Source organism: Eriocheir sinensis, chromosome 8 (genome assembly GCF_024679095.1).
Source record: "Eriocheir sinensis breed Jianghai 21 chromosome 8, ASM2467909v1, whole genome shotgun sequence".
NCBI classification, from domain to species: Eukaryota; Metazoa; Arthropoda; class Malacostraca; order Decapoda; family Varunidae; genus Eriocheir; species Eriocheir sinensis.
Genome location: NC_066516.1, coordinates 18,838,971 through 18,853,775, shown reverse-complemented (window position 1 = coordinate 18,853,775; position 14,805 = coordinate 18,838,971). Strand labels below are relative to the sequence as shown.

General features: G+C 45.6%; 1 protein-coding gene across 2 annotated transcripts in view; it reads left to right on the top strand.

The window, feature by feature from the left end:
- LOC126995630 (uncharacterized) overlaps window positions 1-14,805 on the top strand; it is a 55,124-nt gene that overhangs the window by 27,678 nt on the left and 12,641 nt on the right. The gene's annotated exons all lie outside the window — the stretch shown is intronic.

Here is a 14,805-nt window from a genome sequence, read left to right as displayed (position 1 = left end):
GGAACTGACTGCATACGCAGGCGAGGAGAGCGACCTGGACTCTGACGAAGGCCCGGACGGAGAGGCTGAATGGGAGGCTGACGGCGAGGACTCCGAAGACAGTGAACGGGAGCCTGAGGAGGACACGGAGGAGCGTGATGAGGACACAGGGGAGGCTGATGAAGAAACAGGGAAGATTGATGAAGACACGGAGGAGACGGAATGGGAGGCCAACGACGAACACTCCAAGGAAGAGACTGAACGAGACTCTGACGAAGACTCGGACGGGAGTGGGTGGGAAACAAGTGAAGACGACGCCGAGGAGGACACTGCCGGTGAAGGCCCAGGGAGCGTCCTGGGTAGGCTGGGGGCGGCGCTGCGACGCCACAGCCGCGCCCTGCTCGTGGCCGCCGAAGTGGCCTGGATAATAGGCACTCTCAAAGTGTGGGGGCCGCCCGCTTACCTTGCCAACTGGCGGGGGAGCGGAGAGCTGTGAGGGGCGCGAGTCAGCCGCCCTTAGGGACGCGTCGAGGCCCTTTCTACGCCAACTCCTTCATGTACCCGAGCACGTGTTCGGGTGCAACGGAAGGCGGCGCGGCGAGAGGCGTGTGGCCGGCGCGGGGCTTGGAGGCTTCCTTATGAACACGCCAAAGGCACCCCCTCTACGCCCACGCCCACGCCTTCATGTACCCGAGCACGTGTTCGGGTGCAACGGATGGCGGCGCGGCGAGAGGCGTGTGGCCGGCGTGGCCCGGGAGGCTTCCTGGCCGGCTGCTGCATAGACGCCGCCCGGAGTGCTTGGCCTCCTCCGTGGCATCCAAGACTCTCTTCCTGGCCCTCCTCTCCTCCCGGGCGGCTCCATCCTCCTCCCACGCACTGTGCATCCCTCATTTGCACACTCCCAAACCCGCACAACCTCGCCTTCTTCGAGACGCCGTGCCTGACCCGTCCCTCTGATAATCCTCTCCTCTGATCCCGCCCCGACTCGCTGCTCCAAGGGAACATCGCGACGCCAACTCTGTACTCGCAAAAACCGCCACAGCCTCGCCTCTCCGAACCGGTACACGTCCCGTCCCTCGGAGGTCCAGGCTCCCGGTACGATTATAACCCATGGCAGAGGAGACGGACCGGGTTTTCAAGGGTTATTCTCACGTTCAAGGTAAACGTGTAACACTATCACACCTGCATTACAAAACAGTCCATGAACACACCAGCAACTTCCACGAGAGGCTTTTCAAACAGGCGAACTGACCCGTTCATACATGCGGGCGTGAGTACTCTTTTGCGGCGGAATCACACACCGCACGCCTGGGCACGATGCTCTCTCTGCCGTCTGGAGTTTTCCTGTCACCTTCGCAAAGTCCAAAAGGGTTGTAGAAAAAAGGAAAAAATGCCGTGTGCTAAGACTGTGCCGCTGCTGTATTTCTCAGTGTTTCTCTTATCATCGCATTCACGCATCTTTTCTGCGTAGCTTTAGAGAGTTTAGAATATACTTGTTGTTTTCTTCGTCACCAAACCCATCTGCATGTACAGAGCAAGCTATCGTTGCTGCCGTCGATGAAAACAATGTAATTAAACAAACTTAAAGAATGAGTTAAATTAATTAAGCTTCATAGAAAACTTACTACAACGACCTATATGTCTTTGGCCTCGCACGCTGACCACTAGGCCGCCGTCATAAGGCCTCCAGATGGAGTTCAATGTAGGGAAGTGCAGTATTCTGAGTGTAGGTAGGAACAACCCCTCACATAACTATTGCTTAAATGACACTCTCATAAGTAGGTCTGGGTGCGAGAGGGATTTAGGGGTCTTAGTGAGCTCTGATCTCCGTCCAAGGGCACAATGCATTCAAGCTAGAAATCGAGCAAATAGGGTACTGGGATTTATTTCAAGGAGCGTAAGCAACAGAAGCCCCGAAGTCTTCCTCAAACTATATTTAGCATTAGTTAGACCTCATCTTGACTATGCTGTTCAGTTCTGGTCACCTTACTATAAAATGGATATCAAAATGTTAGAATCGGTGCAGAGGAGGATGACTAAGATGATTCAGGGGTTGAGAAACTTGCCATACGAGGAAAGACTCAAACAGTTAAACTTGCATTCTCTAGAAAGGCGAAGGGTGCGTGGAGACATGATCGAGGTTTATAAATGGATGAAGGGCTTTAATAAGGGAGACATTCATAAGGTTTTGTTGGTAAGAGAACCGGGTAGGACACGAAGTAATGGGTTTAAACTGGATAAATTCAGATTCAACAGGGACATAGGCAAAAATTGGTTTACTAACAGGGTGGTGGATGAATGGAATAGGCTTAGCAGTCATGTGGTGAGTGCCAATACAATTGTCACATTCAAAAATAGATTAGATAAATTCATGGACAGCGATATTAGGTGGGGTTAGATACACGGGAGCTACACGGGAGCTTAGGTTCAGAGGAGCTGCCTCGTACAGGCCTACCGGCCTCTTGCAGACGCCTGTGTTCTTATGTTCTTCGCTTTATCACTCACTCTTCTAGTCGATCCTTCACGTTTTCATATCCTTTTTTTTTCGATCGCTTTAACCCATCCTCCTTGCCCTACCTTTTCCTTTATTCCTCCCTCTCTTTTGCCCTTTCTAATCCTTTTTCTTGGTGCTTTTCTTCGCCTTTTCACCTCTCCTCTTCTAGTCAATCCTTCAATTTCCATTCCTTTTTACGAATACTTTAATCCATCCTCCTTGCCCTACCTTTTCCTTTATTTCTCCCTCTCTAATCCTTTTTCTTGGTTCCTTTCTTCGCCTTATCACCTCTCCTAGTCAGTCCCTTTTTTTTTCGAACCCTTTTTAACCCACTTTTATTCCTGACCCTGATTCTCCTTATAGTCCTTCCGATATACCTCTCCATCCTCCCTCTAGCTCTATCTCCCCTCCCCCCTACTGTCTATCATAACTCTTACTTATTTGTCTCTCTCCCTCCCTTCCTCCCTCCCAATCCTCTCCACCTTTCCTTCCTTCCTCTTGCCCTCACCTCCCTCATAACTCATAACTCTTACCTCTATTTGTCTCTCTCCCTCTTCTCTTCCACTCCTCCCTACCTTTCCTTCTTTTCTCTAGCCCTCTCCTTCCTCTCTCTATCATTACTCTTAGCTTTATTTGCCTCCCTCCCTCCCTCTCTCCCTCTAATTCATCATGCCTCACACCCCAATCTTTCTTCTCCCTCTCCTCCTCTGTCTCCTCCTGTCATAATTCTTCCCCTCACTGCCTCTGTGTCTCCCTCCTCCTGCCCTTTCATTTTGTCTAGCTCTCATCCTTCCCCTTTTTTGCTTTCCCCGTAACACTCTTTTCTAGACATGTAATCCTCGTTCCTGTCTTCATTCCTTATTTTCTTTCTTCATGTCGCTTTATAATTGCCTTCCCTTTCCATTTGTTTTCTTTACATTCCTATTATTTTCTTTCCTTACCTTTCTTTGCATTTGCCTTTTCTATCCTTTCCTTTCCTTTCCTCTCCTTTCTTTCTCGCCTTTCTTAATCTCTTCCTTTTTTCCTACATACTTCTTTCCTTCCTACCTATCTTTATCTTCTTTCTTTCCCTCCTTTCTTAATCTCTTCCTTTTTTCCTACATACTTCTTTCTTTCCTACTTACCTTTATCTTCTTTCTTTCCCTCCTTTCTTAATCTCTTCCTTTTTTCCTACATACATCTTTCCTTCCTACCAAATTTTTTCTCCTTTCCTTCCTTCCATCTTCATTCCTTGCCTCCTTTCTTCCTTTATTTTTTTCCTCCTGTTTCCCCATCCTCTATTCCTATACCTCTTACTTTGCATTCCCTTTCACTGCATATGCTCCTCCCTCATCACTATTATTACCTCTTTCCCATCCTCCTTTTTCCTATAACAACTTCCCGAGCGTTCAGTCCTTTCAGCTCTCCTCTTTCCTTCCTAAATCTCCTTTCGTATATACCTCTCCATGTCTTTTTCTATCAGCGACTGTATACTTCAACCCATCACTGTTGCTATGTATTTTCAACCTTCCTTTTATCCTTAACAATAACACATCCTCCATTCAGTGACTTCAATCTTTCCAGTCTTACTCCTTCCCCGACATCATCCCTCTCGCTTCCCGTCTTTCCCTTCCTCAACACCCGGCGTCTGTTGTTGTTCCTCCTTCACTTCTCTTCCCTCTTATTGAGCTGCCATCGATCCGGGAAAGGAAGGTGTGTGTGTTTGTGTGCGTTTCTGTTCTGTATGTAGACCCCCCCCATCCCTCACCTCCCTCAATCCGCCTCCCCACCCCCCCCCACACACACACATGCACACACACCACATCCAGGCATAAAATAGTCCTTGCATGGGGTGGTTAAGAGGTGGCTGATGCGTTTGTCTGTAAGTGATGGTATGGGTTGCTTTCCGTGCATGAAGGCAAGCGAAAATTAGGTGTTAGAGGGGGAGATTAGGAGGGGAAAGGGAGGGTCCAAGAGGATGAGGTGGAGAGGGGAGAAAGAGGGAACGAAAGAGGTGGAGGGCACTGTGGATGAGAGAAGTGGTGTCGACAAGGAAGAGGTAGGTGGAGGACTTGAGGTGAGGCAGGTGAAAAGAAAGGAAGAGTTAAGGTGAAGGAAGAAAAGAAGGAAGAGGACAGTTTGGAGGAAAGAGGACAATGGACTACGGTTTTGAGGGGAATAGAAAGGAAGGAAGAAAGAGAGAAAATACAGAGGATAAACAGGAGGGAAATTAGACGCGGGTTTTAAAGGGGGAAAGGAGAACACAAGGAAGAGAACAAAAGGGGGGAAGGGAGTCATATAGTACGAGTATATAAAAGGAGAGAAGAGAGAAGGAAGAGGGAAAGGCAACTCAAGAAGGAGGAAGGGGGAGGAAGAACAACAGAGAGAAGTAAGCCATAGAGTACGAAGATATAAAGGGAAGAGGGAAGGGAGAGGTACAGGTAACTCATTGTGGGTGTGCGTGAAGGGAGGAGGAGGAGGAGGCAGGTAAGGGGTGTGGCTCCCATTGAACAGAGTGGTCAGTCGGCGTCAATATGCGTACGTCCGTATATGGACCGGTGGACAATAGGTGAAGGGGTGAGGGAGGTGACAGGAGGAGGAGGAGAAGGAGGAGGCTATGAGGAGGGAAAGTGAGATGGTAGGGAAGGAGAAAGGGATGGTGGGAAGGAGGAAAGGAGGAAGGAAGGAAGAAGGGAGCAGTGTTGAGGGGGAAGAGAAGGAGAGGGGGAAGAAAGTGTAGGGTGTGAGGAGGAAAGAAGGAACTGAAGGAAGACTGTAAGGAAGGAGGAAGGGATGGTGGAAGGGAGGAAAGGAGGAGGAAGAGATAAGGGAGTAGTAGTTGGAGGGGAAGAGAAGAAGGAGGAGGGTAAATGGAGGAGGGAAGGAAGGAAGATTGTTCAGAGGAAGGAAAGGTGGGAGGAAAGGAGGAGAAGGGAAGATGGTAGTGGTAGAAAGGGGGAAGAGAAGGGGAGAGGGAAGGAGGAGGAGGAGGGTGTGACGAGGGAGGAGAGGCAGGAAGACTATAATGTTTGTGTGTTGTATTAATCGTGGCGTTGTTTTTGTTGCTGTTGTTGTGGTGACGGCGGTGATGGTGGTGGTGGCAGTGGCGGTAACTAAGAGGAACGAATAGAGTTTTTTTTATTATATTACAGTAGCAGCAACAACAAAAATCATCAGTATTGTTATTTCTCACAGTACCGGTAACAACATTAGAGGGATGGATTACAATTACATGACTTTTTTTTCAAACCTCTCAGCTATTTATATCCTTAACAAACAAAGACATTGAACCGAAGTCAGACAGATATCCACGAACGTAAATAGGGAAGAAAATGATAAAAAAAGGGGATGAAAATTTAAAAAAAATAGAATGGAAAAATGAAAAATGACAAAAAAACGAAAAAAAGGGCAAAAAAAGTAAGACAAAAAAAAAATTACCAAAAATGAAAAAAATAAAAAAAAGATAAGTAGATTGAGGAGGTTGTAAACTTGTAATAGACGGCGGTATTTCCTACACTTAGAAAGAATTAGTGAATGCAGGTGAATTTAACGAGTTCTTGGAGTATGCAGTGTTTTTGATCGTCGCGCAAAGGTGTAACGCAAGCCGGCCAGGTAACAGCCAGGCAGGTGAGAGGGACTAGCCGTTACTTTACCTAGATGAAAACAGGGAGGCGGAAGAAAGTGAATGTAGGTAAATCAAAGGTGCCAAAGAGGAGAGTCAAGCTGAATAATGTGACAGGTAATTAATGTGCAGGTGTGTGTGTGTGTGTGTGTGTGTGTGTGTGTGTGTGTGTGTGTGTGTGTGTGTGTGTTTTGACATGCAATCACGGATATCAAACAGTAATTGCCATGTAAAAAAAAGAAAAACGAGTCCACGTGTAAGTTATGTAGTCTAAGTAGTCTAAGTAGTAGTAGTAGTAGTAGTAGTAGTAGTAGTAGTAGTAGTAGCAGTAGTAGTAGTAGTAGTAATAGTAATAGTAATAGTAATAATAGTAGTTACAGTAATAGTAGTACCATACACTTCTAGCCTACGTAATAAGCTCTTCCCTCCCCTGTGCCACCCACTGACTCCCTTTCTTTGTCCTGCATCATTACAATTAAACGATAACAACGCAAAACAACAACAGCTTTTTAACTTCGTGCGAGTGGCTATCATTTTCGTCTGCACGGCTGTTTGTAATCTCGCGCCATTAATTTCGTACCAAGTGTTTCTATTTTACTTATCTATTCCCGTTAAGCGAAGGCGTGTCGTCTCTTCCTGTTATTTTGTATGCTAGAAACTGTCTGTCTGTCTGTCTGTTTGTATCATCCTTTATTTATTTTCTCTTACTTGCAAGGCGTTCACGAATGCTTCCCAGAGACCCGATTACGAATCAAGAGGTAGAGGAGGAGATGGAAGGGAGCACGAGTTGAAAATTAGGATAAAAAAAGGTTATAAAGGAGAAAGTGATGGTGATATAAACGGAGAAAGGAATTGGGTTAAGGGGAAGGAGTGGGGAACAGGTGGAAGGGGAAGGAGTGAAGAGGGAGGTGGAAGGGGAGGATAAGGAGAGGGAGGTGGAAGGGGAAGAAGTGGGGAAGAGGGGGAAAGGGAGGGAAAGGAATGGGAGGTGGAAGGGGAGGGAAAGGAGAGGGAGGTGGAAGGGGTGGGAGTGGAGAGGGAGGTGGAAGGGGAGGATAAGGAGAGGGAGGTGGAAGGGGAAGGAGTGGAGAGGGAGGTGGAAGGGGAGGGAAATGAAGGGAGGTGGAATGGGAGGGAAAGGAGAGGGAGGTGGAAGGGGAAAGAGTGGAGAGGGAGGTGGAAGGGGAAAGAGTGGAGAGGGAGGTGGAAGGGGAAAGAGTGGAGAGGGAGGTGGAAGAAAAGGGAACTGAAGGGAGGTGGAAGGGGAGGGAAAGGAGAGGGAGGTGAAGGGGAGGGAAAGGAGAGGGAGGTGGAAGGGGAAGGAGTGGGGAGAGAGGTGGAAGGGGAGCTCGAAGATAGGGAAGGACAGGGAAGTAGGGGGAAAAGGGAGGAGTGGAAGGGAAGGAAGGGGGTGAGTCAAGGGTGGAAAGGGAAAACTGAAAATGAGACAAGGATAGGGAAGAGGAGGTGGAAAGGGGAGATAGGGAAGGGAGAGAAAATATGAATCGAAGTGGAAAGGGGGGTTGAAAAAGTGGAAGAGGGGCAAGGAACATGGGAGCAAGGGGCAGGGAGAAGGGGGGAAAGGGGTTGAGGGGAAAGGGATGTTTAGGGGAGCAGGAGGTTATCATATTCGTGCGTAACAGTCGCAGAATTGAGCAAAAGTGGAGTGTGTGTGCGTGGAGTGCATGTGCGTTGATTGTGTGCGTTGAGTGTGTGTGTGTGTGTGTGTGTGTGTGTGTGTGTGTGTGTGTGTGTGTGTGAGTGAAATGTGTGCGTAAAGTGCGTAGGCTGCTAAGGTATGCATGGGGCGTGCCGCCACCACCACCACCACCCTTACTATAAAAAAAAAATACGCGCAAACACGCACACACGCACCGGTACCTACACACACACACACACACACACACACACACACACGTCCGTCTTGAGTCACAGCACACATACGCTTGCTGTGAGGTTTGGAGGACGACGAGAAAGAGGAGAAAACAAGTTGGTGATTGAAAAAGGAAGAAGGAAGAGAAAAGAAGGAAGGAAGGAAAAGGAAGAAGGTGGCGTTAGGTGCGTGGGTAGAGCGTGAGGAGGAATGTTTATGAAGTCTTCACAATGGGAGGAGGAGGAGGAGGAGGAGGAGGAGAGTAAGTGCTAGGAGGGAGCAATAGTAGTAGTAGCAGTAGCTGTAGTGGTAGTAGAAGTAGTAGTAGTAGTAGTAGTAGTAGTATATAGTAGGAGTAGTAGTAGTAGTTTAAAGAGGTGATAAAGAAAAAGAAAGAAAGAAAGAAAGAAAGAAAGAAAGAAAGAGAAAATGAACCAGAGAGAGAGAGAGAGAGAGAGAGAGAGAGAGAGAGAGAGAGAGAGAGAGAGAGAGAGAGAGAGAAACATGCAAGTAGAGGACGGTGAAGACGAGTGTTACCAGGAATCAAGTTGTTTTATTAGTCAGGAAGAGACTAGATTAGGTCTTCCTGTGATGGGGGACATGGTGGGGTGGAGGCGCGGAGTGGAGTGGAGAGGAGTGGATACCAGAATAAGATCTTAGGATGGAGTAGAGAGCGAGGTGTCAGGGCGATATTGAATGTGGAGTAGAGAATAAGAATAAGAAGGAAAAATAGAAAAAAATATAAACAAAACGAAGAAGAAAGCGAGAAAGAGAAAAGGAAGAGGAAGAAGAACAATAAGAAGAACAAGAACAAGAAAAATATTAAAAAAGAAGAAGATAAAAAGGAAAAAAGAAAACTCACTCGGAAGAATATATAACCCTGCCAAATGAACGGATAGGAAGGAGTAAAGAGGAAAAAGAGGAAAACAGTCACAATCATTAAGTAGATAAGGTGACAGAGCAATGAACGAATACGAATGGAGTAAAGAGAATGGAATATAAGGTAATGGATTAAAACAGTAGTCTAGGCGGAGTATATATTGATAACTGGAGTGAGGTGGATTAGAAGAAAGGGACGGTGGCTGAATATTGATAAACGGAATGGAGTATAGTTTGATGGATACAGAAAACTCAAAACGGAGTGGATTAGTTGGGCGAAGACATAGAAGTATTAAGATATGGGGCACGTTAGAGTATTGAAGACTGGAGTGGAGTTAGAGTAGGAAGAAGGGGAATACTGACAGTCGGCATGGAGTGGCAGTACGATGACAGACACACACACAAAAAAAAAATGGTTCACGGTGGAGTATAGTAAGTAGGGTCGATTAGCAGGAATACTGAGAGAGGGAGGGGAGGGGAGTGAGGAGGTACGGGAGGTGGGAGAGCGAGTGTGAGGGAGGGAAGTACTAAAAAGAGGAAGAAAATGAAGAAGAAGAAAAGAAAAAGGGAAGTGTTGGGGAGATAAGAGAATTAGGAATGTAGGAAAGTAATGGAGAGAACAGAAGAAAAATGAAGAAAAAAGAAGAGGAAGAAGAAGAAGAAGAAGAAGGGAAGTGTTGGGGAGCTGAGAGAATGAGAAATATAGGATTGTAATGGAGAGAACAAAAGAAGAAAAATGAAGAAATAAGAAGAGGAAGAGGTAAAACAAGAACAAGAAGGTTAGGGAGATAAAAGAAAGATAAATGTTTGGGAGGCAGAGAATGGCAGGGAGAGAGAAGGTGAAGTAGAGGGGAGAAGGGAGAGGAGAGAGAAGGAGAGAGGGGGAGTGGCAGGCAGGAGAAGGGAGGGAGGGAGGGAGGGAGGGACATGCTGGGTTCAGTGACCGGCAACACTCACTTCCACACTCATTATTGACCTTGTCATCACACGCTTACAACAACACGAGCCGTGCCACCGTGCAACGCGGACCCCAGCTCGTACCTTGTTCCCTCTCTCCTTGCCCTGCTTTTCTCCTCCTCCTCCTCCTCCTCCTCCTCCTCCTTCGCTCTGTCCTTCCCTTCAAATCCGTCTTATATCACCTCCTCTCATAGATAATCCCTCTCCTTTCTCCTCTTCCTCGTCTGCTTCCTCTATTCCTTTCAGGTATTGTTTTCCGTCTATCTTTCTCTTTGTCCTGCTTCTTTATATTTTGCTTCCTTGTCCTTTCCCCTCAAGTCCCTGTCTTATATCGGCTCTTCATACAGATAATTATTCTCCTTTCTCCTCTTCCTCGTCTGGTTCCTCTGTTCCATCCAAGTTGTTGTTTTCTGCCTGTCTATCTTTCTGTTTGTCCTCTTTCTTTCTTCTCCTCCTTCCTTCCCTCCCTTCCTTTCATGTCCCTGTCACACATCGCCACCTCCTCCAGATATATAATCCCTCCCCTTGTTTATCTTCCTCATCTGCTTCCTGTGTTCCTTCCAAGTATTTTTTGTCTGCTTATCTTTCTCCTTATCTTGCTTATTTATCTTTCCCTTCCCTGGCCTTCCCCTCAAGTTCTTTTTGTCCCATGTCCCCTCGCCTTGTAAATCTTCCTTCCCCTTTCTCCCTCCTCCTCCTCCTCCTCCTCATCATCATCATCATCATCATCAACTTCTCTGTATTAAGACATTACTAGCTCATTCTCTTTCTTCCTCTCCTCCTGCTTCCCCTTCTGCTCTCTCGTGTCTCTTATCCCCTCCTCCTTTAAATCTTCCTTCCCCTCTTCCCTTTTCTTCCTCTATTTACCCTCTTTCTTCATAATGCTTCCGCTGTCTCGTTCCTTTTTCCTATGTGCTTCCCCTCCTTGGTTTACTTTTCTTTCCTTCTTTTTTTTTTCCTTGCTATTTTTGCTCCACTCCCTCCCATTTTCCATCCTTGCCTTCCTTCCCTTTCCCTTCCCTATCTCCCCCCTTCTTTCCTTCCATCCTCCTTCTTGGTGTTTTTCCTCTCCTCCCCTTCTCTTCCTGGGCTTTCTTTTCCTTTCTATCTTCCTTTCAACGTCATTTATTCCATTTTCCACTCTTGCCTTCCTTCCCTTTCCCTTCCCTATCTCCCCCCTTCTTTCCTCCCATCCTCCTTCTTGATCTTTTTCCTCTTCTCCCCTTCTCTTCCAGGGCTTTCGATCTTTTCCTTTCTATCTTTCTTTCAACGTCATTTCTTTCTTCGCCTTTTATTCCATCTACTTTTCTCGTTCATATGATCTAGTTTCCCCTCTACCGCTTTTCTGTTGTTTTCCTTCTTAATTTCTCTATTGTTATATTTCATCTCCGCTTCCCAATATTTTCTCCCGTTTCTATTTTTCCTTCCCCTCCCCTTCTCATTTTTTTCTCCTCCTATTCTTTTCCACCCATCATATCTGTCCTGCTCCTCTTCCTCTATCTCCTCATTCTTCTCTTCTTTCTTTCTCTGTCCATGTTCTTGCGCCCCCTCTCCGTTACCATCATCCCTTTCTCCCTTTTCTCTCCATCTTCAATTTCCCCTCCTAATATATTCCCCTCATCATCTCGGTCCTCTTCATCGTCCTTATTTTCCTTTATCTTCACGTCGTCTCCAATCTCTACCCTCATTTATTATTTCACTCGCTTCTCGTTCCCATGCTCTTTCTCCTTTCATTTTCTTGCCCTCTATTTCCAACTTCTCTCGTATCCTCCTTCACCTCTTCGTCCCACACCTGTCCTCTCCATCACACTTTTGCCTCCCCCGCCGGCCCTTCCTTCCCTTCCTTCCTTCCGCTCCCCGTCCTCCTCTGTCACTCCCTTCACCCTGCATAGTCATTAGAAAGCGTCTCCCTTGCATTAGGCACTTAAGCATGAAGGGTGTAGACAGGCCTGCAGAGAGAGTGAATACACTGTAGGAGGTGTGTGTGTGGTGGGGGAGGGGAGAGAGAGAGAGAGAGAGTGTGTGTGTGTGTGTGTGTGTGTGTGTGTGTGTGTGTTAGGGCTAAAACTAGGATGTGAGGGGAATTTTATAGTAATGGAAAGCCTACTGCAGTGCCGGGAGAGAGAGAGAGAGAGAGAGAGAGAGAGAGAGAGAGAGAGAGAGAGAGAGAGTTACAATAGTATATAGTAATAGTGGTAGTAGTAGTACTGTAGTAGTAGTAGTAGTAGTAGTAGTAGTAGCTTAAAAGGAAGTAATAGAAGTAGAAATGAAGAACAAGAACAAGAAGAACAAAAACAAGAACAACATGAAAAAGTGGAAAGAGAAATAAGGGAAGATGTATAAGAAAAGAAGAAGGAGAAATAGAAGAAGAAAGAGGAAGAGAATGAGAAAGAATTAGTAGTAGAAAAGAAGAAAAACAAGAATGAAAAGAACGAAGGGAGAGAGGGAGAGAGTACGTATGCAAGGAAGACCACTCGTTCAACTTTTCAAATCAATCAACCTCAACACGCGTAACAATGCAGCCATAGATATTTCATGCTTTACCTTGGGCCAGAGTATAAGCCCCCCCCCCCCACACACACACACACACACACACAGACAAACACTCCATTCACCTCCCCCCCACCAACTCCATTCCCACACACTCATTTTCACCTCCCGTTCTCTCTCCCCACCCACTCCCCCCACACTCCTTTCACCTCCCGTCCTCTCTCCCCACTCACTCCACACACACCTTTCACCTCCCCGTCCTCGCCTCCTGTAACCATTATCCTCTCAAGACTGTCCCTGATAGCCTGAATCCATCACTGCTCAGGGTCAGGCCGAGGGTCAGTCAACAAGTGGAAGGATCGAACTCTTCTGTAGCGGAAGTGAATCTTATTATTATGGTATCGGGGCACTTTTGAAACGGAATTGAGTCTTGTTATTTCGGTGTATTCATGTGTCTTATTTTTTGCGTAGTGTATCTTGTTGTGGAGGGGTTTTATTTATTATGTTATTTATGTTGTTTATGTTGTTTTTGCTCTGTCTTCTTTACCGTAAAACAAATTCACACGATTTATTAATGCGTCTGTTTCTATTATTCATTTTATTGATTTGTTTTACTCATGCTGTGTCGTTGTTAAGTGAATAAGGTTTTATATTCCTCTGAAGTCGATGAATTTCGCACGTGGAATTTCAAAGAGAGCAATGAATCACATCGGTACAACAATCTCACGTTGCATATTTTTTTTATTTTACACGATTTCTCAGTTTAGTTTTCAGTTCGCTTTATTTTTTTTCTTTTTATTTCTGTGTTTCATTGCGCTTCTTCGTCCTGTATCGTATTATAATTATTTCCTCTTTGTCCTGCTTCCTGTTCTCCTTCCTGCCCTTCCCCTCAAAAAAAATTCTTCCCTTCCATCTCTTTTAAACCTTCCTTCCCCTCCTATTTTATCCTCATATTTCTCTCTCTGTCTTTCTTCTGCCTCATTCTTTTTTTCCTCTGTCCTGTGTCCCCTTCTTGTTTCGCTCACTCTTTCTGCCCTTCCTTCATATCATCATCCCTTTGCCCTCCTTCTTGCGTTACAGCACTTCCTTATCTATTTTTTTTCCTTTTTGTAACTTTACAGGAAGTCGCCACGTGCAGCATCGTCCTACTTTCTTCTTTTTTTTTAGCGATATAACACAGCCATTACAGCGGCGTTCGTTAATTAGTTTCAGAGCAAATAAACACATTGTCATTATCGTTTTACTTCTCGTGCGCTTTTATGATTCATTTAGTTTACGCATTGAAGGCAAGACAACCGAGAGAATGAAGATGAGTATGCCTCGCCTTTTTTTTTCGCTGTATTTTATTTCAACTATTTCCTCTTTGTCCTCCATTTTGTTCTCCTCCCTGCCCCTTCCCCTTAAAAAAAATTATTCTCCTCTTCCTTTTCTAAATCTTCCTCCCCCTCCTGTTTTATTCTCTTCTTTCTCTCTGTCTTTCTTTTGCCTCATTCTTTTTATCTCTTTATCCTGTGTCTTTCCTGTTTCACTCAATTCTTCCCCTCTTCCTTTTCTAAATCTTCCTTCCCCTCCTATTTTATTCTCTTCTTTCTCTCTCTGTCTTTCTTCTGCCTCATTCTGTTTTTTCCTCTGTCCTGTGTCCCCTTCCTGTTTCACTAAATTCTTCCCCTCTTCCTTTTCTAAATCTTCCTCCCCCTCCTATTTTATTCTCTTCTTTCTCTCTCTGTCTTTCTTCTGCCTCATTCTGTTTTTTCCTCTGTCCTGTGTCCCCTCCCTGTTGCACTCAATTCTTCCCCTCTTCCTTTTCTAAATCTTCCTCCCCCTCCTATTTAATTCTCTTCTTTCTCTCTCTGTCTTTCTTCTGCCTCATTCTTTTTATCTCTTTATTATGTGTCCCCTTCCTGTTTCACTCACTTTTTTCTGTCCTTCCTTCTAATCATTCCCTTGCCCTTCTTCTTGCGTTACAACACTGCCCTATTTTTTCCCCTATTTTTTTAGTTTTATCAGTTAGAGGAGGCCACCACGTCCAGCACCAACTTTTGTTTTTGTTTTTGTTTTTGTTTTTGTTTAGTTAGACACGGCTGCCTTTACATCAGAGTTCTTTATTTAATTTCAGAGTGACTAAGTTTTAAGCACCCCACGTTATCATCCTCATTGTTATTATTATATATTTTTTTCTGCTTCTCCTTCTCGTGCGCTTTCCTGATTCATTTAGTTACGCGCTGAAGGGAAGACAAGCGAGATAATGAAAGTGATGATGCCTCCCTCGCCCGTGTGTTTAGTGTAATTAGGCCGATCACCTTAATTTCTCCTCCCATTGGTGTTTCGTGCTCTTTATCGCTGACCTAACATGCAGAGAGTGTGGGAGGGAGGGAGAGAGCGTAAGGGGGGGGGAGAGAGAGAGAGAGAGAGAGAGAGAGAGAGAGAGAGAGAGAGAGAGAGAGAGAGAGAGAGAGAGAAGAAAAGGAGAAAACAATAGGAGAAAAAGAAAAGGAGATAAAGAAAAGGAGATAAAGAAAAGAAGATAAAGAA